Source organism: Hyperolius riggenbachi, chromosome 5, assembly GCF_040937935.1.
Source record: "Hyperolius riggenbachi isolate aHypRig1 chromosome 5, aHypRig1.pri, whole genome shotgun sequence".
NCBI lineage: Eukaryota > Metazoa > Chordata > Amphibia > Anura > Hyperoliidae > Hyperolius > Hyperolius riggenbachi.
In genome coordinates this window covers 61,648,822-61,673,264 of record NC_090650.1, presented here as the reverse complement: position 1 = coordinate 61,673,264, position 24,443 = coordinate 61,648,822, and the positions used below count along the sequence as shown (strand labels likewise).

At 45.7% G+C, this 24,443-nt stretch overlaps 1 long non-coding RNA gene across 1 annotated transcript in view; it reads right to left on the bottom strand.

The window, feature by feature from the left end:
- Positions 1-19,456, bottom strand: part of LOC137518230 (uncharacterized) — a 52,651-nt gene extending 33,195 nt beyond the window's left edge. Inside the window, exons 1-3 of the long non-coding RNA XR_011020763.1 lie at positions 19,371-19,456; positions 17,691-17,794; positions 13,315-13,391 (exon numbers count right to left, since the gene is read on the bottom strand). This is a non-coding gene — a long non-coding RNA (uncharacterized lncRNA). The remainder of the gene's footprint in view (positions 1-13,314; positions 13,392-17,690; positions 17,795-19,370) is intronic.
- Between the last annotated feature and the right edge of the window lie 4,987 nt (positions 19,457-24,443).

The window sequence follows — 24,443 nt, the reverse complement described above, 5'->3', positions numbered from 1 at the left end:
TAGGGCCGGTTCACATTACAAACGCGGATGGCCACGCATGCGGAACGCAACGCGTACGAACGCACGCCATCCGCGTTTGTATGCGTTGCGTGGCTGATCCCATCACTGAAAAGTGAATGGGACAGCCGCGCGTTTTTGCTAAATCTGCGTGCAGCACTGGACCGGAACGCATGCAGTGTGAACATCAGACAGTGCACTCTATGCACTGTCTGATGTCGTGCGTGTCGGCCTCCTGCACGCGTTTCCAAAACGCGGCTGGAAACGCGTGCAGTCTGAACGGGCCCTTAGGGCTTGATTCCCTAAACCGTGATAACTAATATCACCATAGCGGTAGCGTTTTGTAAGTGTTATAACGTGCGTAACGTTTGCGTTCACGCAAAAATTTGCGATTTCATGCAAAAAAAACCGCTAGCGTGACCATGATATCAGTTATCACGGTTTAGTGAATCAAGCCCATAGTGTGAACGAGCTCTTAGTGAATATTGAGGCCTCATTCACAGTGGGATGTTGCGTTGTAATGCAAAGTTAAAGTCACAACACAGCATTACGACCCAAGGCAAAAAAAAGGTGGTAACGTGCATTAACACTGCATTACTGTCGCATACAGTAGGTACAGTAAAGCATACAGGCAATGAAAAGTAAGCTTTCCTGTACCTGGCAATGTGTGCGTTAAGAGGTAATGCACTGCAAGCAGAGGGTTACCATAACGCTACACGTTACAATGCGACGCTAAGGTCGCACTGTGAACATGCCATACAATTAGCATTGCAGTGCGGTAAGCTGCTTTGTAAGAGTTTATAACGCAGCTGCGCAACGTCGCACTGTGAATGAGGCCTGAGGTCTGCAGGAATCTCCTGGTATGCACACACTGAATATTAGTACTGATGAGGTTAGACTTGGCTCTGCCGGTTGGAGCTTTAGGCATGTGAAGTGGTATTCTGAGGTGTACTTCACGCTCAGCTAGCTGGTTTACAGACAGGCCTATTTTCTGCAATATGATGTCAACATCCTCTATAAAGATCTCATCTAATTTTAGCAAAGACCACTCTATGAAATGGGACATATATTTGGAGCAGCTCTCCCAATGCCAGTTGTTCTTCTGATTTATGTTGTCCACTTAAGCCATTTCCGTAGTATGTACATCCCAGAAGATCGTTTCTATTGTATTTTCTGTTTGTCTCTCGTCTGCGCTGGCAGTTACTCCTAGTGCATTGTTCTTTATTTATTTTACTCTCTGTTCTATTGTTTTTCTCTGTTGACTTGTTTCCAACCCATGGAAATGACAGTAAATATATATTTGTCATGTCAGGTCAATAGGAGATGTCAAAGCTGTGTTTAAGAATACCTGTTGCAGATCAGTTTTAGATGCTGTGGTAAAGGTGGCCACTAATGATACAATTTGCGAAACAAACGTTTACAAACGATTCTTCCTATGAATGATTAGAAATGATCTTTGGTACCACAAATGGACAAAAATCTCCTAACCAATTCCATCAGATTAATGAAACTGATCCAAAAATAGGCACACCTGGCTACCTCTGGGGAGGGGGCTGCCTTATGCTGGGCATACACGGCTCAATTTGAGCCATTTAGATGGCTCGATAGGCAATTTCCGACATGTCCGATCTCCCATTCAATCGTTTCACTGCTCGATTCCGGATAGCAGTGAATGGTAAAAGATAAGAAAAACAAGTGGAGGATAACAGAATCGACTGCAGAATCGACCCGTGAAAGGATCGAACGGGAGAATCGACCGGCAAAAACGAGCTGTGTATGCTTAGCATAAAGGTGGCCACTAATGATACAATTTGGCTGATGTAAAAACCATTCCAAACCATTCTTCGTATGAACGATCAATAATTATCGTTTGGGACCACTAATGGACAAAAGTCTCCTAACCATTTTAATCAGATTGACAGGTTCGAACCGAAAACCGTATCTATTGCATTCATCTGATCAGATTGGTTCGATTTTTGTCTGTTAGTGGTCCCAAACGATAATTTCCGATCATTCATGCAAATAATCTTTCATAAAAGATCGTTCAGCAAATTGTATCATTAGTTCCCCCCTTTATACTGGGACTACACCTGGCTACCTATTCTGTGGGAGGGGACAACTTAATACTGGGGGCACACCTGCCTACCTATACTGGGAGTGGGAGCTAATCAGTTACCTGTACCTGAACTGGTGGCCAAACTAAGACACAGGCCCAGTGCACACCAAAAACCTCTAGCAGATCCGCAAAACGCTAGAGGTTTTTGAAGCAGGTTTTCAGAGCGATTCTAGGCATGTTTAGTGAGGTTTTCTAAACATGCCTAGCGGGTTTTTTTTAGCGTTTTTGTGTAGCAGATGTCATATATTGTTACAGTAAAGCTGTTACTGAACAGCTTCTGTAACAAAAAACGCCTGCCAAACTTCTCTGATCTGGCGTTTTTCAGAGCGGTTTGAGCTTTTCCTATACTTTACATTGAGGCAGAAACGCATCTGCAAACCGCAAAAATGCCGCAGGAGCCATGTTTGCGGTTTGCTAAAAACCTCAAACCATTGATGTGCACCATCCCATTGAGATACATAAGCTAAGCGTTTTCACAGGTGGCAGCGGGTTTTAAAAACGCTACCAAAAACGCTTGGTGTGCACCAGGCCACATTTGGCTTCCGGAGTGGGGGGAGCACCTACACTGGTCAGGTCCCCCTGACAAAATTTAAGAGTGGCCCACGAGTCAAAAAGTTTGCCCGCCCCTGTCCTAGACTATGATGGACATATGCACACCTCCCAACTTTCTGAGATAAGAAAAAGGGACACTTAAAGGACTTACGAGGCGAGAGTGGAAAAAAAGAGTTAAATACCTGGCTGTAAGTTTTATCCACAGAGGACGCCATCTACGCCCTCTGTTTCATTCTGCCGTGGTGTCATTCATCTTTACAGCCCGAGGTCGGGACCTGACCCAATCCCTCAGGTCGTCTGCATCACCCGACCCAATCCCTCAGAGCTGCGCAGCCGCACTCGCGGCTATAACAACTGCGCAGGCGCGACAGGACCTGCCGGCCATATTTATTGGGGCAAATGCAGACGACCTGAGGGATTGGGTCGGGTCCCGACCTCGGGCTGTAAAGATGAATGACACCACGGCGGAATGAAACGGAGGGCGCGGATGGCGTCCTTTGTGGATAAAACTTACAGCCAGGTACTTTTTTCCCACTCTCGCCTTGTAAGTCCTTTAAGCCATGCCCCGTCACAGCCCTAGTCACACATATCATAAAGATTTCATGATAAAAATATGTTGTTTTTATCATTCAAACCACACTGGTCCCTTCTATGCTGGTCCATTTTCCTTCATAGTAACATTTGAAAATAAAAAAGATATCAATTTAAAGGATGGGAATAGTCAATTAAACACATTTTTCAGTAGATTACATACATATATTTACATAGATCTGTACATGAGTCCTGAAAGAGAGAAAATGAGGAAGAAAGAGGGACAGAGGGATTGGGTTCCCAAAGAGGGTCTGTCCCTCACAAAAAAGGGACAGTTGGGAACTATGCATATGACTACAGTAGGGATGAGATTGTGAGCTTCTCTGAGGGACAGTCAGTGATAAGACTATATAGTCTAGAAACCGCTGCGGAAAATGTCAGTGCTATATAAATATAAATACATCATAATATTTTGTTATTTTCTTAAAGAGACTCTGAAGCCTCTTTAAAAATCAGTTTTTAGCTCTTATTTATGTTAAAGCAGTATTGTCACCATCAAAATCAAATTTCAACAGCAACTGGTCTGAGTGTATTAACCCTCCTGGCGGTATGAAAAATTCCGCCAGGAGGCAGCGCAGCAGTTTTTTTTTTTTTTTTTTAAATCAGGTAGCAAGCCCCCGCCCGCTTCAATCTCTCCGATCAGGAAATCCCGTTCAAAGAACGGGATTTCCTGGAGGCTTTCCCCCGTCGCCATGGCGACGGGGCGGGATGACGTCAGCGATGTCGTGACGTCATTGGGAGTCTCGATCCACCCCTCGGCGCTGCCTGGCACTGATTGGCCAGGCAGCGCACGGGGTCTGGGGGGCGCGCACCGCAACGGATAGCGGCGATCGGGCGCGGGGCGGCGGCGATCAGTGTGCTGGCGTCCAGCAAAAAAAAAATTATGTAAATCGGCCCAGCAGGGCCTGAGCGGCACCCTCCGGCGGCTTACCCAGTGTCGCACACGGGGTTACCGCCAAGGAGATTAAGTGATAAAGATGCTAATCCTGCATTCAAAACTTTTTTCTTCTGTTATGGTTTGGAGTTATTACATACTATAGGAGCACTGGCCCTAGTGCCAAACAGTGCCAAAAAGTTGAATGCTGGGAGTTCTTTTGAATGCTGGGAGTTCTTTTTATAATATATTCCTCCATTTCCATTTATTTCCCTGCCTAGCTGATCACTTGTGTTTACAAGCAAGGCTGAGGTGACTCAGTGATTGGATGTGTAAATAAAAAAAAAAAGAGAGGAGGGCAGCTAATGAATACACAATGAGCAAGAGAAGGGAGGGGGGAAACAATAGTCAGGGAGGATATGATGTCAGCTTTAGCTTGGCAAGATGGCCACTGCCTAGAATAGGATTTTCTGCTTTTCCTTTGTAAAATTCACAGGAATCATTACGTGGATAGCACAATACATCTGTTATGTAAGTAGAGTGTCATGATCGCTGCTGCAGCAGGTACTGCTGGCAGTAGTAGTGCTGCAGCTCAGGCAGTTCTGATCTCTTTCCATGCAAGCTGCATAGCTTTGTCTGCCTTTCCCTGCTGTCAGCTTGTGACTGGTTATCATTCACCTGTGTGGGAATCTGCATGTCTGCTCCCATTGGATGACCTCAGTATAAAGATCTGCTTCCTGCAGGGCTCCTCGGGTTATCATAGCTTCAGTTTAAGCCTGTCTTGCTGTTGCTTCAGCCCCAGATCGTGTTTCTTGTTCTAAATATACTTTGCTGGTCTTGCATCATATATTGGTTCATTGCCAATATATATGCATACCAGCACATTTGTTATTTTCCTTGTATTCGTGTTACGTTGATACATCAGTGACGCTGATATATACGTACACGAACTGTTTATATCCTGTGTTCAGGTAGTCAGCTTTCCAGCACGTTTTGGTAGTTTGCGCGTATCGTGATCACCCGTGCTGAGTTAGTTATCATGCTCCTGGTTCTGTTTGTGGATTGCGTTCATCTCTGCGAAGAGATAACGAATCCTTCTGAATCCTGTTCTGTTACCGTTTGTGGATTGCGTTCATCTCTGCGAAGAGATAGCGAATCCTTCTGTGTCCTGTTCCCTGTAGTGCTCCAGTCCTAGTCAGTGTTCCTGCTTATGTTATATATCGGTTCATTGCCGATATATACATATGTTAGTCAGACGTTACAAATAGTTTCATTGATAGCTGTAATTGTAATACGCTAAGAAAACATACTTATTGTATATTTGTCTGTGTTACGTTCATCTATCTTGATCCTGCTATTTCCTGACTATCCTGTCCTGTCTTTGTGAGGCACGCCATCGCTGCAACGCATTGGCTGCCTCATTCCAGTCTGTCTTGTTGTGGACGCTTGGTGTCGCTAAGTAGCGGCTAGCTAGCAAGCGTTCATTCTGTCTACCTGTCCTGATCTCCTCAGTTCTGGTTTATGCGCTCAGCGCTACCTTGCGCTGAGGCGTTATCGCGAAAGTATTGTTTGTGGCTGTCGGATCTGCACCGGCTCTGTGCGCCACAATCTCCCATTGGAGTCAGTCCTCCCCTCCACTATACTAGGGATAGCCTGTTTCCTTGTGCTAGTGTGTGTACCTCCTTCACGTCAGTTCATGCGTTGCATGCTGACTGTGGAGAATACACCACCAAGCCTAACATAGAGGTAGTATTTATACAATACAATACAATACAATAACATTTGTAAAGCACTTTTCTCCCATAGGACTCAAAGCGCATAGTTGTGTCTCAGATTAATACAGGGTTGCAGGCTGGGTTGTGTTACAGAGGAGATAGTCAGATGTTCATGAATGCCAGACTAAAGAGGTAGGTTTTCAGTTTAGACTTAAATGTTTCCAGGGATGGAGCTGTCCTGATTGGGTGTGGCAGGGAGTTCCAAAGTGTAGGGGCAGCATGACAAAAGGCTCTGTCTCCAAAGGTTTTGAGGTGGACTCTGGGGGTGACCATGGTGTTGCGTCCTTTTGATCTAAGATTGTGGGGGGTGTGATGCAGTTGCAACAAGTCCTTCAGGTATCCAGGGCCCAGATTGTGCAAGGATTTGAATGTCAGTAAGCCAATCTTAAACAGAATTCTCAATTTTATCGGTAACCAGTGGAGTGAGCTCAGGGTTGGTGTTATGTGGCAATGGCGGGGTTGGCTCGTTAACAGCCTTGCGGCGGCATTCTGTACTAATTGCAGGCGGCGAAAGTCTTTCTTATGCAGGCCTGTGTAGAGGGCTTTGCAGTAGTCTAACCTTGATGTGACAAAGGCATGGACTAGGGTTGGAAGATCCTCTGAAGGAATTAGGAGTTTAATCTTTGCAATATTCCTTAGATGAAAGAAGGAATGTTTCAGAACAGCTGAGATTTGATTCCTGAAGCTTAATTTCCTATCAATCAGTACTCCCAGGATGCGCACACAGTCTGAGTTTTTCAGGTCTGAGCTCCCTATCCTTAGCGGTGTTGGTTGAGACTGGGGCTGCTTTGCTGTTGAGCCCTGGCCCTCGATAACAAGAACCTCAGTTTTGTCAGCATTAAGTTTTAGCCAATTCATATTCATCCACTCCTGAAGCTCAGCTAAGCAATGCGTTTATTTGTGGAGTAGGGTCTGTGATGCCAGGTTTGAATGACAAATATAGCTGGGTGTCATCAGCATAGCAATGATATGTCAGGCCATGTTTTTGTATGATTTCTGTGGCAGCATGTATATGGTGAAAAGTAAAGGGGATCTACTTATATATGTGGTTTATATTTCTAGGTTAGCATGGGTGTCGCCTGTTCTTTAAGGCTCTATGCCCGACCTAAAATGCCGCTATCCCGCGGCCGAACGATGGTTTTATCACCCTCAAATCCCCAAGGCAAAAACGGGGGAGCATTTCCTGGAGGAGGCAGAGCTTTCTGCAGTAGCTCTGCCTCTCCTTGCATCAATCCCTGCTGATCGCCACCTCTGCCCACCCCTTTCAGTCTTCTTTCACTAAGAGGGGCGGGGAAGAGGCGGAGATCCACGGTGGATTGACGCAAATGGAGGCACAGCTACAGTGGTAAGCTCAGCCTCCCTGGGCAGCAAAATCCACAACCAAGAAAGTTGTGGATTTTTGCCCTAGGATTTGAGGGTGATAAAACCCTCGTTCGGCCGTGGGATAGCGGCGTTTTAGGTTGGGCATAGATCCTTAACATAAATACCATATATACTCGCATACAAGCCACATTTTTTACCCCCAAAAAGGGGGTCAAAAATTGGGGGGTCGGCTTGTATGCGAGTCTTTCCTGGTGGTCTGGTGGTCCACGCCCCCCTCCCCGCTCCCCCCGTGGCTGCCGCTGCTATTACCTGCTTAGGCAGCGGCCGCTTCCTAATCCGCGTTCCTCCCTCATGTTGCATATAAGTGTATCACAGCAGCGCGCCCGGCGCTGCTGCTGTGACGATGCAGGGGGCAGGAAAGAGCGGTTCCCCTGGTAACGGCGATACAGATCGCCGCTACAGGGAGCCGCGCTCTTTCCTGTCCCCTGCATTGTCACAGCAGCAGCGCCGGGCGCGCTGCTGTGATACACTTATATGCAACATGAGAGGGGAACGCGGATTAGAGGAAGCCGCTGCCTAAGCAGGTAATAGCAGCGGCGGCCGCGGGGGGGAGCGCTATACTGGCAACTACCTACCTATACTGGGCACTATACTAGCTATACTGGGCACTATACTAGCTATACTGGGCACTATACTAGCTATACTGGGCATTTTACTAGCTATACTGGACACTACCTACCTATACTGGGCACTATACTGGCTATACTGGGCACTATACTAGCTATACTGGGCACTATACTAGCTATACTGGACACTACCTACCTATACTGGGCACTATACTGGCTAAACTGGGCACTTTACTAGCCATACTGGGGCACTATACTAGCCATACTGGGGCACTATACTAGCCATACTGGGGCACTATACTAGCCATACTGGGGCACTATACTAGCCATACTGGGGCACTATACTAGCTAAACTGGGCACTATACTAGCTATACTGGGCACTTTACTAGCTATATTGGGCACTATACTAGCTAAACTGGGCACTTTACTAGCTATACTGGGCACTATACTAGCTATACTGGACACTACCTACCTATACTGGGCACTATACTGGCTATACTGGGCACTATACTAGCTATACTGGGCACTTTACTAGCTATACTGGCTATACTGGGCACTATACTAGCTATACTGAGCACTATACCAGCTATACTGAGCACTATACTAGCTATACTGGGCACTATACTAGCTAAACTGGGCACTATACTAGCTAAACTGGGCACTATACTAGCTATACTGAGGCACTACCTACCCATACTGGGCACTATACTGGCTGTGGCTATACTGGGCACTATACTGGCTATACTGGGCACTATATTAGCTATACTGGGCACTTTACTAGCTATACTGGGCACTATACTAGCTATACTGGGCACTTTACTAGCTATACTGGGCACTTTACTAGCTATACTGGGCACTTTACTAGCTATACTGGGCACTATACTAGCTATACTGGGCACTATACTAGCTAAACTGGGCACTATACTAGCTAAACTGGGCACTATACTAGCTATACTGAGGCACACTGGGGGGGATCATGCGGCCAGCATTTCTTACCCCTGGCTTACATGAGGGTCAATCATTGTTCCCTGTTTTTTTCAGGGAAATTGGGCTTATATGCGGGTCGGCTTATATGCGGGTATATACGGTAAGAGCTAAAAACTGATTTTTAACTATATGAAAACTGCTTGTTACTGCATGAGCATTTGCTTTTCAACTACTATGTATGTCTGTGACACAAAATCAAAGTTAAAGAAAAAAAAAAGCAATGCAATTGTATTGTTTTTGCTACAATTCAACATGGCTGCCCGCATTCCTAACAGGCATGACAATACTAACACTTCCTTTCAGTCAGAGGGTCCTGCACTCAATCCTTTCTCAGCTGATTAACTGCTCTATTGACAGAGGGAACCACTAATTGCCTGCTCTTTATAGTTACTCCACATTACTGTAAGGATTCATGAGACACAATTACAGTTCCCAGAGATGCAGGGCCCAGCGCTCTCCAGAGCTCTTCAGCTGAATGAGAGCCCCGGCAGAATAAAGGCCAAAATTCCAGCTTTTGTCTAGCGTCTGTAGCCGCTACGTGTTTTTTTTTTCCTTCAGGTCTGTTAAAAAAAGTATTTATTATAATGGCTTTTAATAATAAGGCCTTCAGGCCCTTAAAGGAGCCAAACGGGGCAGAGAAAGAGCCTGAAAACCTGAATAAGTAGGGAGCTTTGTTCAGCGCTAAAAGGGGTATTTTCTATTATCTTGGAGGAAACTTATTAAGCTCGTGGCTACATTACCAGGATTTTTTAATAAGCTCAAGAATAAAAATCATCACATATGGCCCTGACTGCTATTAGCTGATCAAAGCTGAAATCGGATTGGCTAATGTAAACATATACAAGCAACCATTCTTATTCACTAAAGTGGAACTCTAGCCAAATGTATTTTGCTTTTCTAGAGTAGAGGAACTGTAACCCAAGATTGAACTTCATCCCAATCAGTTGCTGGTACCCCCTTTTCCCATGTGAAATTTTGACTTGAATAGATCATTGGGGGAGTCGGTATGGATGATAATGTGGTGAAACCCCTCCCACATTGTGATGTCAGGACCTAGGTCCTGACAGTCTCCTGTCTGTGAGCCTCATTGCATTGTGGGAAATAATGGCTGTTTTCAACTGCCAAGCAACCAGTACCTCCCTCTATGCCTATGTATATCTATTTTAAAAAAACATTTAGCCTATCATATTTTTAGTGGGCGTGGTTATAGATAATGGCAGTTGGTGCTGTCTGTTTTTTTTAATGCCTGCCAGTAGTAAAGATGATTACATGCAGGCTGATTATGGATCAAACAATATAATCAAATTGCATGGCATATATCAATTTCTTAATCTCTCTTCTATTGTTTAACTTCCCACTTTGTAATGTATTGATTTATTCTTTCCCCTTTTCCCTAAAGTTCCTCTGTAGGATAAGTTTAGAGTAGAGTATGGATAAGAACTAATTTGTTTCCCTCATTAGGATTTCATGTGAATTTGAATCAATTACTTTGCGTGCCAAAAGTCATGATTGTAATCTCCTTTGGGTCTGTGCCCGTTGGTGGTTCTATTTAAGGAAACCAACCAACTTCTTTTCCATCTGGATACTAAAGGATAGCTAGGAGGATATAGACAGCGGGTTACCTGTATAAAGCAGTACTTCAGGCAATATTTCTCCCCTTGTTTCAATAGATTAGCCACACTATCTAACCCATATTTTGCCACTTGGGAAGTGTGCCTTCCCCAGCCTGGCAGGGTGTGCAGAGCGGCTCAGGGAACGTTCATATTTACCTGTCCCAACAGCTGGACTGGCATCTCCTCTCCTCCCCAGCGGTGCTGTAATGCCGACATACTCTTTGGAGTTCCGATGACATGTGATCGTAAACCAGGGGATGGTGTCAGTGGTGCAGCGCCGCCTAATGGTGAAAGAGGGGTGACGGAAGAGTTGCGGCACTGCAATGCTGGCACCATCCCATCGGTTATGATAACAAGTCATATCATGTGATTGGAACGCCGAAGAGGATGCCAGAAATGCAGTGCTGCCGGTTGATGAAAAGGAGAAGCCGATTCAGCTGCCAGGTAAATATAAAGAACATGTAAACATGTGCATTACGTGGCTTAACATAAATATTGGTGCCGTAAGGCGTGTGTATAAGTGCTGTGCGTGCGTGAAAGGATGTCTTTTTATACATGGTCTTGTGTTGTGTATGCGTGCTTGCGTGTATGCAGTTGTGCGTGGCGTGTTATACAATTTGCGCCTAGCACTCTCCAGTGCTGTTGTATTGCAGCTAGTTATGAGTATGTGCTCCTGCAACCTGTCACTACTGTCTGCCTGTTCTTGAGTTTGGATGTTGACCTTGGCCTGTCTAATTTCCCAAATCTTTGCTGACCTCTGCTATGTATGACTGCCCAATTTGTTGCTGACTTCTGCCTGTCTGAGAACCCGCCTTGCTGCTGACCCTTTGCCTGTCCAAAAGTCTAATCTGTTGCTGACTACTGCCTGTTAGGGCTCTTTCACATCAGAGCTTGCGTTGGAGAACGCTCAAAGCATACGTTTTGTTGTATGCGTTTCAATGCGTTTTGATATGCGTTGCACTGCAGTGAGTGTGCGTTTTTAATCCGTTTTCAATGCGTTACAGCACATAGGAAAACGCAGGTAATTTTTTTTCTTTTAGTTTTCAACTTTCTACATTGTTCCTCTGTTGCATTCTGGGACTGATTGCCTGCGTTAACGGATTAAAAACGCGCATAGTGTACGTTTTACATTGACTAACATTGTAACGCATAAAGCTAGCGTCGGCTGAAAAACTGCGCCTGGGTGCAGTGTAACGCAACGCACAAAAAGGCTGCGTTATATGTGAAAGCTAAAATGAAAGTCTATGGACTTTCATTTCACCTTGGGTAACGCAAACTTTACCCCTTGTGTTTAAACGCAGAAAATCTGCCCTAATGTGAAAGAGCCCTTAGAGAACCTGATTAGTTTCCAAACCTCTGCCTATCCTCAAACCTGCCTGGTCATTGCGGTACCAGACTCAGCCTGTGTGAGCGCTGCTGCACTTGGTCATACACCTAGTCGCCATGCCACCGGTCCTGCAAGCGCTCACACTCCTTATTCAATAGAGGTCCTGGTTCCAACCCCAGGGCCAACAGTTGATAAGCAACAAAAGTTGGTGTCCTCAGCACTATGGCCTTCCCCAGTCCAGGCACATAATATGTAGTTGTGCAGTAGCTAAAAAGTCTATAAAATAGAAGTGTTGTGCTTACAGATTGAACTGGATATAAATTGTTATGTAAGATAGCAGCTTCAATTGTGGGGCAAGGGGAGGGGATTTTTACACTGATAATGTTACTTTTGGGCAAGGGCAAGTTAGATACCTATATAAGTCAATGAAGAGTTGGTGAAAAAAATATGTAATTGTATGTTACAGCAGACGTTTGCAGATATGTCTGTGCATTGTGCCTGCTGTGTGTATAGATGTGGTGCAATGTACATGTGATTGCATGCATGGATTATGGTACTCTCCCCCTCCGCAGCTTGTTCTGCGAGAGCAATGTAAGTATATGGGGCCTTACACACTATGGCGGCGTGGTCTGACAGAAGTAGCAAAATTGACCTAAGTCCACCACAAACTCTGCAGTATGTTGCCGCATGATCCCTGCCTACCATACGAATTATGCAGCAATGCAAGACTATGGTCATGCAGTAAGTGTAAACGCCCAATCGCAGTTATGGTGCACAGGCTCAAAGCGACAAAACATCAATGACGGCCCTGACAGTGAGTGACTTTCAGCAAAGTACAATTGCTTTATATGTAGTTGTACTGATTTAATTTCTAGCTATCCTATATAATAATACCCGTGTCCCTCCTATGTGCCTGTGTCCGTGCGTTTAGGCCAGCACACATGGGGGTGGACTTGGGATAGCAGGAGGACGGGTGCAGCGGGTGGGCGTGTGTGTGCGTGGCCGCACTCACGTCGGGGAGCGTGGATGTGCGCACTCGTGTCGGGGAGTACAGGCGTGCATGAGTGCAGCCATTGCGCAGGGGGGAGAAGGGGGTGAGGGTGATTGCGGCAGAGCCCTAGCGCCTGTTTTTTTAAATGGGCAGGCTTATTTCTAGTTCTAAATATGTTGCATTTTTGTTTGTTTTTTCTATTTTGATGGAATATATGAAACTGATTTGCCCTGCCCTGCCTAGGGCACCTAAATGGCTAGAAACGGCCCCGCATCCACTTACAGAAGCTGCACAGGAAAACATGCAGAACCACAGAATGCAAAGCTGGCAGAAACTATATGCAATGTTTGCATTTTGTACTGGAAAGCTATTAGTAATTAACAAAAAAAACTTCACCGTAGAACTCCTGATGGGGCTATTTTGGCACAAGATGGCAGACACGTGGTTTGTATTGTAATACATGTCCTTATTTTCCCTGTGAAATCTCAGGACTGGATGCTTTCAGGACATCAAACAAATCATGATAAAATAATAAACTCACTGATTTGGTTGGATGCGGGGAGGATACTGATTATTTCTCTCTTATATTCTTATAAGTTGATTACTCCAAGGTGTTACCTAAAGCAAGAAACAGATCTCAACTTTAATCCAGTTATTCTGTCATTTTGCAGTGGTAGAGAACACACGCACTGAGCGCACACTTGATGTGGCTGAAATTAAATGCTTTGACGATATCACGTTTCACTGCGTTTGAGTTTTTGTGTGTATTTTTCCACGTGCGTTATTTTGTTCAATTTTGAACTGTGTTTATGTTTTTAATGCATAGCATTAAAATGGTGTTAGCATTAAAATTGTTTTTTAAATGCTCCCTGTGAAAAAATAAACTTTCTCCCCACAATGCAAAATATAAACGTGAACTAGCGCAAAGAACATTCAGAATCTGAAGTGGCCCATAGGAATACATATATGTGCAGCGCTCTGTGTATCATGCCAGATTTCTGGAAAGGCAACAAAGGCCCAGGCCTTGGCCAGCTGCAGCTCAAGGGGGCACCTGAACATGAAAGAGTGGTTTCTACATACAAAAGAGAAAGCTGAACATGGGAAACTTATGCCTAAGGAAACTGCTCATGAAAGAAAGGGCCTACAGTTCATGGATCACATACATGGAAGAGGAGGCTGCACATGGAATGGGAGGGGAGCTGCTGCACATGGAAGGGGAGCCACATCACTGGCCTAGAGGCACACAAAGTATAAATCCAGCCTTGTCTGTGTACGGCACAAAGCGGCAAAATAATTCCTGGAAGCTGGACAGTAATAAGTGTAGAAGCAGGTAGAAAAGCAGTTGGCACTGCAGCAGTATGTAGTCAGCATGGAAGGGGATTAGGCAGGTAGAACACACCTCACCCACAGTGTTGTAACTTACGTGCTTGGATCCAAGGGAAGTACATACATGGAAGAAGGAGAAGGAGCAGGAATGATCGGCACTGCAATGTACATTTATTCTTCAAAAAGTGAGGCACAGTCCGAATGCATAAATACGAAACAGTAGTGCAGCATACATGGACATACCGGTGCTCAGAGGTGTGATGGTGACGGTGGGTGCTGGGCACTGCTCGCCTGACGGCCGTTTCCCGCTGTATCGCGCTTCTACGGAGTGCCCATCAAGCACTGCTGCGTATGCACTGATGTCTTTGCGCATCACACACTGATCTGCATTGCTGATATCAGCTTAGCAATGTGGCCGTGTGCCACATTGTCACATTCTCCATCTCAGACCCACTCTAGTATTTAGATTTTATTCAGGAAAAAAACCTAAATACTAGCAAGCTGAGAGGGGTATCACGGGCAATATGATCAAAACCAGTGAACCTTACATACGCAAAGAACTGCCACCCCTTCGCCCGCCCTCTCCCGAGCCGATCCACCGCACTTTGCTGCATTATTGGTGGGCCAATGCCACATCAGACCCAGCACGGTGTCCCCTTATGTGGATCAAAGTGATGGACAAAGTCTACCACTTTGATCCCCTCCATGAGCAACAAGTGCCGGATAATAATGTTATTACGCTGGTGCTCATGCAAGGGGGTGGAGCTACAGCGCACAAGCTGCCGCTGGTCCTGCCACTGATGCCGCTCGCCGCCCCCTGCCATCTATCAATGACACGGAGTCTACAGAGCCCTGCTTCTTAGCCTTTTTAAGGATCAGCCACATCCTTCCCAGCACCCTGGAAAAAAAAATAGGTGCTGGGGAGCGAGCGTTGTAAAAACAGTGCAGGAGATTTGGGCCCAGCCAGCGCCACCATAGAGCGTAATAGTAATTATGGCTATAGCAGCGCTCAGTGACTGATTTGGGCGCCGTCAGAAAATGGAGCACAAATTACTGCAAGAACACTGTAATTCAGCCGCCAGTGATAGCTGTAAGTCGAATTACATCTTTCCCCCACTATCCATGCCAGCCTGGAGGGAGCATAGTAATTAACGCCTCCAGCACTTGCGCAGGAGTAGGGTGAGCCATTTATCGGCTTTCCCCTGCGCCGAAATCTCCCAGCGGCTATGTAATATATGTAATAGGTACACGCTGGGGAGGACGTGGGTGATCCTGAAAAATAGAAAGAGTTAATGATCGTTATGAAACAAGTGCTGTTCAGACATGCTGCTCGGCTATGATAATGGAAGGGTAAGAGTGATGACGGAGTTGTGCACAGGCAGGTGGCTCCCAGCAGCTGGATAAGTATGATCAAAATGGGCTCATTCATCACTCGTCATTTATCAATCCAGCAAGACAGATCACTTAACCTGCTGGGCGTTCTGATAGGATAGTTCTTTTTGCCCATTTTTTTTTATCATGTAGCTAGCCTAGCGCTAGCTACATGATTGGCTGCTCCCTGCGGCGTCCCCCCAGCGTCTCCGATCGCCGCCAGCGTGAAGTCCCATCCGGAAATCCCGTTCTGAACGGGATTTCCTTTAGAGCTACCCCCGTCGCCATGGCGACGAACGGAGTGATGTCATCGACGTCGTGACGTCATAGGGACTCCCGATCCATCCCTCAGCGCTGCCTGGCACTGATTGGTCAGGCTGCGCAGGGGTCCCGGGGGGGGGGTCCTCTTTCGTGTCGGGTAGCGGCGGATCGGCGGCGAGCGGCGGCGATCAAATTAAACACGCAGCTAGCAAAATGCTAGCTGCGTGTTTGAAAAAAAAAGTATTCAAATAGGCCCAGCAGGGCCTGAGCGGTGACCTCCGGCGTCTCTGGACGAGCTCAGCTCGTCCAGAACGCTAGGGAGGTTAGAGGATACCCGAGGTGACATGTGACATGATGAGACAGACATGTGTATGTACAGTGCCTAGCACACAAATAACTAGGCTGTGTTACTTTTTTTCTTTCTTTGTCCATCATAGAGTTAAAAATCAGGTATGAAAGTAATAGCTTCTGTCCGGGTTGGGACTGGGTCAGATTATAGCGTAACCCTCACTGATAAGAAATTACAACACTTTCCTGGCAGAACATGGCTTCTGAGAGCAGAAAGGAGATAAAAAGGCTCAATAGTTCATAGATTTTAGCTGTGGCATACATCAACGCATGTGTCATTGAGCAGAGACAATGAAATAGTAAAAACGTAAAAAGTAGATTTAAAAATAAGATAACACTGTGGGACATCTAAAAAAAAAGTCATTTTAGGAGAAGGAGGATAGATACAATTGTTTATTTCACCAGTTTATTTTCACTTCATCAGGCCCGGATTTACCTTACAGGGACCTATAGGCACAGATGCCCTAGTACCTTAGACGTTGTCCTTCATGAACCTAAAAACCCCTGCTAAACCACACTGCAAGCGTGCTGGCTGTCCCAGCTGTCACTTCTCCCTTAGGTCCCTTGTCCATCATAGGTAGCTACAGGTGTCCCTTAGTATTAGGTAGCCAGAAGTACCCTCAATATTAAGTAAAAGGTACTCCCAAGAATTAGGTAGCTAGAGTAACCTTAGTATTACGTAGCTAGAGGTTCCCTAACAGAAGGGAGATCTTATCAGTGAAATGCTGAGAACAGGGTAAGCAACCTATCATTTACACTCTCATCAGGACTCTGCATAGTTAAGGACGGTAAGAGGCGCTCGGGGAGGTGAGTGCCTTATGCATGGCCGGATTTCAGGCAAGGCCACTTAGGCCATGGCCTAGGGCACCAGGAAAGCAAGGGGCGGGCTGTGGGCAGCAGGGTGGCAGTAGCAGTTAGAGTGCTGAACATTCGTCCTGCTACACAGAGTTTGCACATAGCGGTGGGCAGCTACCAACATCCAGATCTGGCAGTCAGGGGATGAAAGGGCACTTACAGTGATTTTTGAGCTGCCTGTCAATCACGGAATGTGCCACTCGCCAAGGAGCTTACAATCTAATCCCTGCCATCATGTCACTAACTTTCCTCATAGGAGCTTATAGAGTTTTCCCTACCATCCTGTCACTAACTGTCCTCAGAGGAGCCTACGATCTAATCCCTGCCGTGTTGGGGGGGTGGGGGAGATTTTAGGACGCTGTTGGTCCAGGGGCGGCTGGGGATAGTGGGCCTTAAAAGTTAAGTAGAAAGTTAAAAAGTACAAATCCGGCCCTGCACCTGGTATTTACTTTGATGACATCACGGGGCAACTATTCACCTGCTTGTTTGTTAGCCAAGTTCTGGCTATGGTGTGAACGAGACTCAGCACTACAGATAGAGCTAGCACGAGCTGACCACACATGCTGCCAGTCACATTTTACACACTTCCTGCACCATCACTGCTGTTTGTATCCCTCTCCCCACCCTTCCACCTGTTTATCTTGGTTAGCTATTTCTGTTATGGACTGAGATTCCAGCTGTAAATTATTAATCTGACGCTTAGCAGCAATCTTATCTGAATTTTGATAGGAAGAAAGCCGCATGCGGATATCTCACCTGGGAATAAGCGATCCATCTGTGCCAGCACATTAGCGCTGGAGAGTGTCCTCCGCTGCTGCTGGGAACGTCAGCTTTATAGGTGTTCGGACAAAAATAACCACCTGCAATAAAATGGATCTGCATTAGTCCACGGCATTAATGTATAATAATGTATTTACATGAGAAAGTGACCATGTAGAGTGATTGTGAAAGACGGACAGCATCCCGTAACTCCCAAGTTCCAAGTGTTTGTCTTTTGGCGGCACAGATTCCCTCCTCTGGTCTGACATTTGTGTAGATAAATATATTGCAAGCATTTACATTGTGCTAGGCACTGCACTCCATGTATTTTGTGATGCTAATATGCAGCATATTTATTTAAATGTAATCACTGACTACTTTATTTGTATTAATATTATTTTGCATTTATATCATAGCTCCCAACTGTCCCTCTTTTGGAGGGGCAGTGCCTCTTTGGGAAAGAAATGTTTATCTTTAAAGGTTATTATGCTGTTGCGTATCTTTGAGGCCGGGTGCACACATGGCAGAAACGCTTGTGGAGCGAGAAATGCTGCGTTTTATGCAGCAATGTTAGTCTATGGGACGCAGAAGGACCAGCGTTGCACTTGCGATTTACAGTAATGCTGGGTACACACGTTGCGATTTCCCGCTCGATCTGCAGGATCGATCGATTATTTCCGACATGTACGATCGGGTTTCGATCGATGCCGCTGTTGATTTTGCATACTTAACATGCAAAATCGACAGCTGTATCGATCGAAACCCGATCGAACATGTCGGAAATAATGGATCGATCCCGCGGATCGAGCCAGAAATCGCAACGTGTGTACCCAGCATAAGGCCCCTTTTACACTTAATTAGTTGCTCTCAGTTATAACTGAAAGAAAACTGATTTTCAAAGTAATGCCCATGTTTTCCTATGGCACAGTTCACACTTAACGCGTTTTAACTGAAATCTTCTTCCCAATGCACTGCTATGGAAAAAACGCATACTAACGCGCACTAACGCATACTAATGCACACTAACGCACACCAACTGATTAAGTGTAAACGGGGCCTAAGCGTTCTGCACACGCTTATAGTGTTGCATAATATGCAGGCTGGCTGCCAAAATGCGCATAATGAAAGTCTATGGTAACGTATATGCGTTTTTTAATGTTTTTTAAGTAAAAATTAAAGATATCTGACGTATTTCCGCTTCCTGTTGTCTTCCTATTGATTTGCATATATGTAAATGTAAAAACGCAATTAGCGAACCGCAAACGCAATAGAACACATGCAAAACGCTTGAAAAACGCATCTGCTCGAAAAAAATGCAGAAGCAAATGCACCAAAAACACAGTAAAAACATGTTACACTAATGCAAACGCACCTGGGTAAATGCTGGATTTTCACGCTATGTCATATGTAAATCTAGCATGAGAACAGAGAGGAAAGTCAGAGTTCGGGTCCGCTTTAGGGTAGGAACATACTAGGCAGAATCGCATCTGAGTTTCCATAGCACATAGTGAAAAACGCATATACGATTCTGCCTAGTGTGCTCCTACCCTCAAACAGAAACTTTAGTGAAAAGGGGGGAAAAAAAAAATCAATACATTGCAAAGTGAGAAGTTAAAAAATAGAACAGAGATTAAAGGCATAATGTAGGGGGGTCGGGGGAAAATGAGTTGAACTTACTCGGGGCTTATAATGGTCCCCCGCAGACATCCTGTGCCCGTGCAGCCACTCACCGATGCTCCGGCTCCGGTTCACTTCTGGAATTTCAGACTTTAAAGTCTGAAAAACACTGCGCCTGCGTTGCCATGTCCTCGATCCCGCTGATGTCACCACAAGCGTACTGCGCAGACAGAGACCATACTGGGCCTGCGCTGTGCGCTCTTGGTGACATCAGCGGGATCGAGGGCATGGCAACGCAGGCGCAGTGGTTTTCAGACTTTAAAGTCTGAAATTCCAGAAGTGAACTGGGGGCCGGAGCATCTTGCATTTCACTTGCATTTCCCAGTGACTTGCAATGAATGGGGCTGTGCAGCACCATACTCCACCATGGCCAGAAATGGTGCACTGCTGGGAAGGCACAGCTGCCTGTGTGAACACACTCAACGGAAAGGTCAGAATGTGGTTTTCTCTCTTCACGTCCTGCTTATGTGGAGGTACACGTTAACCTCCTTTGCGGAAATCCGGAGCTCTGCTTCCTGCTGGTGAGATCGCCAGCTGTCGTCATGACAACAGCTGGCAATTTCACTTTAGAGTTTCAGCGCCACCTGGAGGATGGAGGCATAACTGCAGCTCTGGAGCCAGGGAGGTGAGTGATTGCTGGGCTGCTGCAGATCTCCCTGGCAACATGATTTTTTCCAGGTTTTAGGGTCTGAAAGGGTGCAAAAAAATTGCACCGCTTTTAGACCCTAAAATCCAGAAAGAATTATAACGCCAAGGGGGTTAAAGAACAACTCCAGTGAAAATGTAATTTAAAAAAGTGCTTCATTTTTACAATAATTATTTATAAATGATTTAGTCAGTGTTTGCCCATTGTAAAATCTTTCCTCTCCCTGATTTACATTCTGACATTTTTCACATGGTGACATTTTTACTGCTGGCAGTTGATGTCACTAGAAGATGCAGCTTGCTGTTATTTCCCACAATGCAACAAGGCTCCCACAGTGTGATATCAGAACCATGGTCCTGACATCACACTGTGGGAGGGGTCACAATATCAGCCATACAGAGACCCCTGATGATCCGTTTGTGAAAAATTCCAGCTATATAACACTTTCCCAGCAGAAAATGGCTTCTGAGAGCAGGAAAGAGATAAAAAGGGGCAATAGTTCATAGATTTTAGCTCTGGCATACTTCAATGAATGTGTCATTGAGCAAAAACAATAAAACAGTTAAAACTTAAAAAGTAGATTTATAAAACATAAAATGAAACTGTGGAATATCTTAATGGAAATCTGTAACGAAAAAAAATGTCCCCTGGGGGGTACTCACCTCGGGTGGGGGAAGCCTCCGGATCCTATTGAAGCTTCCCCTGTCCTCCTCGGTCCCACGGCGGCGGCGAAAATCCTCACAGAGTGGCAGCAATGTAAATATTTACCTCCGTGGCTCCAGCGCAGGCGGAGTATCTGCTCTTCCCATGGTGAGAGGCGGAAATAGCCGATCTCCGTCGGGCCGCTCTACTGCGCAGGCGCAAGTCTCCTGCGCCTGCGCAGTAGAGCGGACCCAACGGAGATCGGCTATTTCCGCCTATCTCCGTCAGAAGAGTCGCAACAGCGCCCCCGCTGGAGCCAGAAAAGGTAAATATTGCACAGGCCGACAAATTGTCGCCTGTGCTTTGCGTGAGCTGCAGCGAGACCGCTGTGGGACACAGGAGGACAGGGAAGCCTCGATTGGGTCCAGAGGCTTCCCCCTACTGAGGGGAGTACCCCCCAGGGGAACTTTTTTCAGTACAGGTTTTCTTTAAAAAGTGATTTTTAGGAGAAGGAAGATAGATACAATTGTTTATTTCATTAGTTTATTTTTGCCTCAGGTGTCCTTTAACTAACATCCAGCAAAACATAAAAGCGACTCTGCTGGACTGACCCTTTAGGTTTGTGTATTTTTATTCTTGCTACACTGACAGTAATAGCCACTGACAAGAGAGGATCTGCTTTCAGGTTGGAGGGAAGAAACCTTCACACTGGGAACTGTGTACATCTGCTTTACTTGCTCCACCAGTATCCAGTGGCTTGAGAGTAACACAACGCCCCGGCTATAAATCTCATACATGAGGTGTGCGGTTACACTTCCCTTGCTTCCACAGATCTGCTATCCTGAACTCTGCAAACTCACAATCCTTCCTTAACATAAACGTTCACTTTCAGAGCTGGAAAAAGAGTTTATAAGTAATTGAGGGTGCTTACATTTCAAAAATACACATGACTTAAAGGGATACTGTAGGGGGTCGGGGGAAAATGAGTTGAACTTACCCGGGGCTTCTAATGGTCCCCCGCAGGCATCCTGTGCCCGTGCAGCCGCTCACCGATGCTCCGGCCCCGCCTCCGGTTCACTTCTGTAATTTCTGACTTTAAAGTCAGAAAACCCCTGCGCCTGCGTTGCCGTGTCCTCGCTTCCCCTGATGTCACCAGGAGTGTACTGCGCAGGCACAGACCATACTGGGCTTGTGCTGTACACTCCTGGTGACATCAGCGGGAACGAGGACACGGCATCGCAGGCGCAGGGGTTTTCTGACTTTAAAGTCAGAAATTACAGAAGTGAACCGGAGGCGGGGCCGGAGCATCGCTGAGCGGCTGCGCAGGCACAGAATGTCTGCGGGGGACCATTACAAGCCACGGGTAAGTTCAACTCTTTTTCCCCCGACCCCCCTACAGTATTCCTTTAAAGAGAAACCATAACCAAGAATTAAACTTCCTCCCAATCAGTAGCTGATACCCCCTTTCCCATGATAAATCTTTTCTTTCTTATCAGTGAGGGTCACACTGTAGTCACTTCCTGTCTGAGTCAGGACTGAGTCAGCCACTTACATATCTGATATTTAACTCTTTCAGGCAGAGAAAGAAAAAAAGGAACACAGCATAGCTATTTGTGTGCTAGGCACTGTACATACACATGTCTATCTCATCATGTCACATGTCACTTCGGGTATCCTTTAAAAAGGCTCTGTAGGGACATATAGTAGATTGCAGTAAATTATTCAGGATACCCACTTTCATACCTCCCAACTTTTTGAAATGAGAAAGAGGGACACTTAAGCCACACCCCTAATCACGCCCCTGTCACACCCCTATTCACGCATACGATAAAGATTTCATAAGAAAAATATGTTGTTTTATAATTCAAACCACACTGGTCTTTTCTATCCTGGTTCATTTTCCTTTATTTTAACATTTTAAAATTAAGCAATATATCAATTTGAAGGATGGGAATAAAGTTTAGAGTCAATCAAACCCATTTTTTGTAGAGAAATATATATATTTACATGGAAAGAGGGACAGAGTCCTGAAAGAGGGACAAATGAGGTGGACAGAGGGACAGGGTTCCTAAAGAGGGACTGTCCCTCTGAAAGAGGGACAGTTGGGAGCTATGCCACTTTTATAGTCATTTTTCTGGCTGCAGCACCTATTTCTACAGTATACATTGCTGCATATTGGTATGTAGTCCCGCCCTTCCAGTGAGCCTAGGTTGTTTACAGGGTCAGATTTACCAATAGGCACTGTAGGCTTGTGCACCTATGAACACCAGTGACATGACCATTTAGAAGAAAATAGGCATTTCAGCTTTATTAGAGTTGGCACATGCAGAGTGAAGTCAGCATTGGAGAATCATAGGAAAAATAATGGAAACATAAAGCAAAGTACACTACAGGGTGACACAAGAAAAAGAAACAGCTGAGTCAGTCATAAGGATGGGACACAAGATAAAAAAGGCGGTAGCATAGGGACATACAACAGGGGAGATAAGCATCAATCGATCTCCATGCGTTGGTAGCCATAAGATCCATATCAGTTTTTGAAATAAAGGATGTCAGCAGCATAGTGTTACACATATGATGAATAAACTCCACAGTGTGATAGGGGTGGGTAGAGGCTGGGTGTTTGAGGATCAAACAACAATCTGGAATGAGATGGAGGGCATTCTTTCATTAGGGCAGGGTCAGTGTAACTACATAAAATCTTACATAACACAACATTACATTACTCAGAAATAACATCAGTGCAAATACAGTGCAGCATATCACAGCTAACAGCAATCTGCATAACATGTGCTCATCATGTCTGCCACATGCAATGTCCTAACAGCACTGCACTGAGTATCAGGGAAGCTGTCCTGAGTCTACACTGTTCTCACATCTTTCCCTAGTATATGAGAGATCATGAAAATGTCTAACAAGTAAAGTTTAGTACAACTATAACTAAAAGAATAGGCATACCTGGAATGAGATGGAGGGCATGCTTTCATTAGAGTCATGCTAGGTACACACCATACAATTTTCTGTTAGATTCTTCTGTTAGATTTACCTACAACATGGAAAAAAGCTATCTGGCAGGTAAATCTAAGAGAAAATCTAACAGAAAATTGTATGGTGTGTACCTAGCATCAGTGTAACTACATAAAATCTCCCCACCAACCTAGAATGTACAAGTGGTTCCCCCTAACACAGTAAGTGCTACAGCTAACCTGGGGAGAACTTGTGTGACCACTCTATAGAATCCCAGGGATTCAAATCTGGATCTGTTATGATTATATACATTTATAAAATTGTCAGGAAAACATTTATTTGGGGGAGGTGCCTGTTTTATACATACTTTACAATAGCTCCCTTTCAAGGGATCCCCCCAGGCCGCTGTGAGGGAAGAGGGTGCAGTAAGAAGGGGGGAGCAGTGGCAGCACATGGGACTCAGCCGCGGGGAGAGGGACCCGACTCCTCCCTCCCTCTCCTCGGGTCCCCCTCCATGCTCCCCCCTCCATTGAACAGATCTCCTGCAGCAGTGGCAGGGTGTTAGAAATAACTCATCTTCCGGGTTCCAGGTGATGTCCACGTGCCACCAGACTGTTTTCTCTCTGTACATTGCCGATCACAGGAAGAAGTAGTCATAGCCTATGTGGGGCGGGGGAGGGGGTGGTCTTTTGGACTGCTCCCATGGCTGGCTGGCTAACATATACTGGGGCACCTATGGCTGGCTGGCTAACTTATACTGGGGGCACCTATGGATGGCTAACCTATATTGTCGGCACCTGTGGCTGTCTAACCTATAC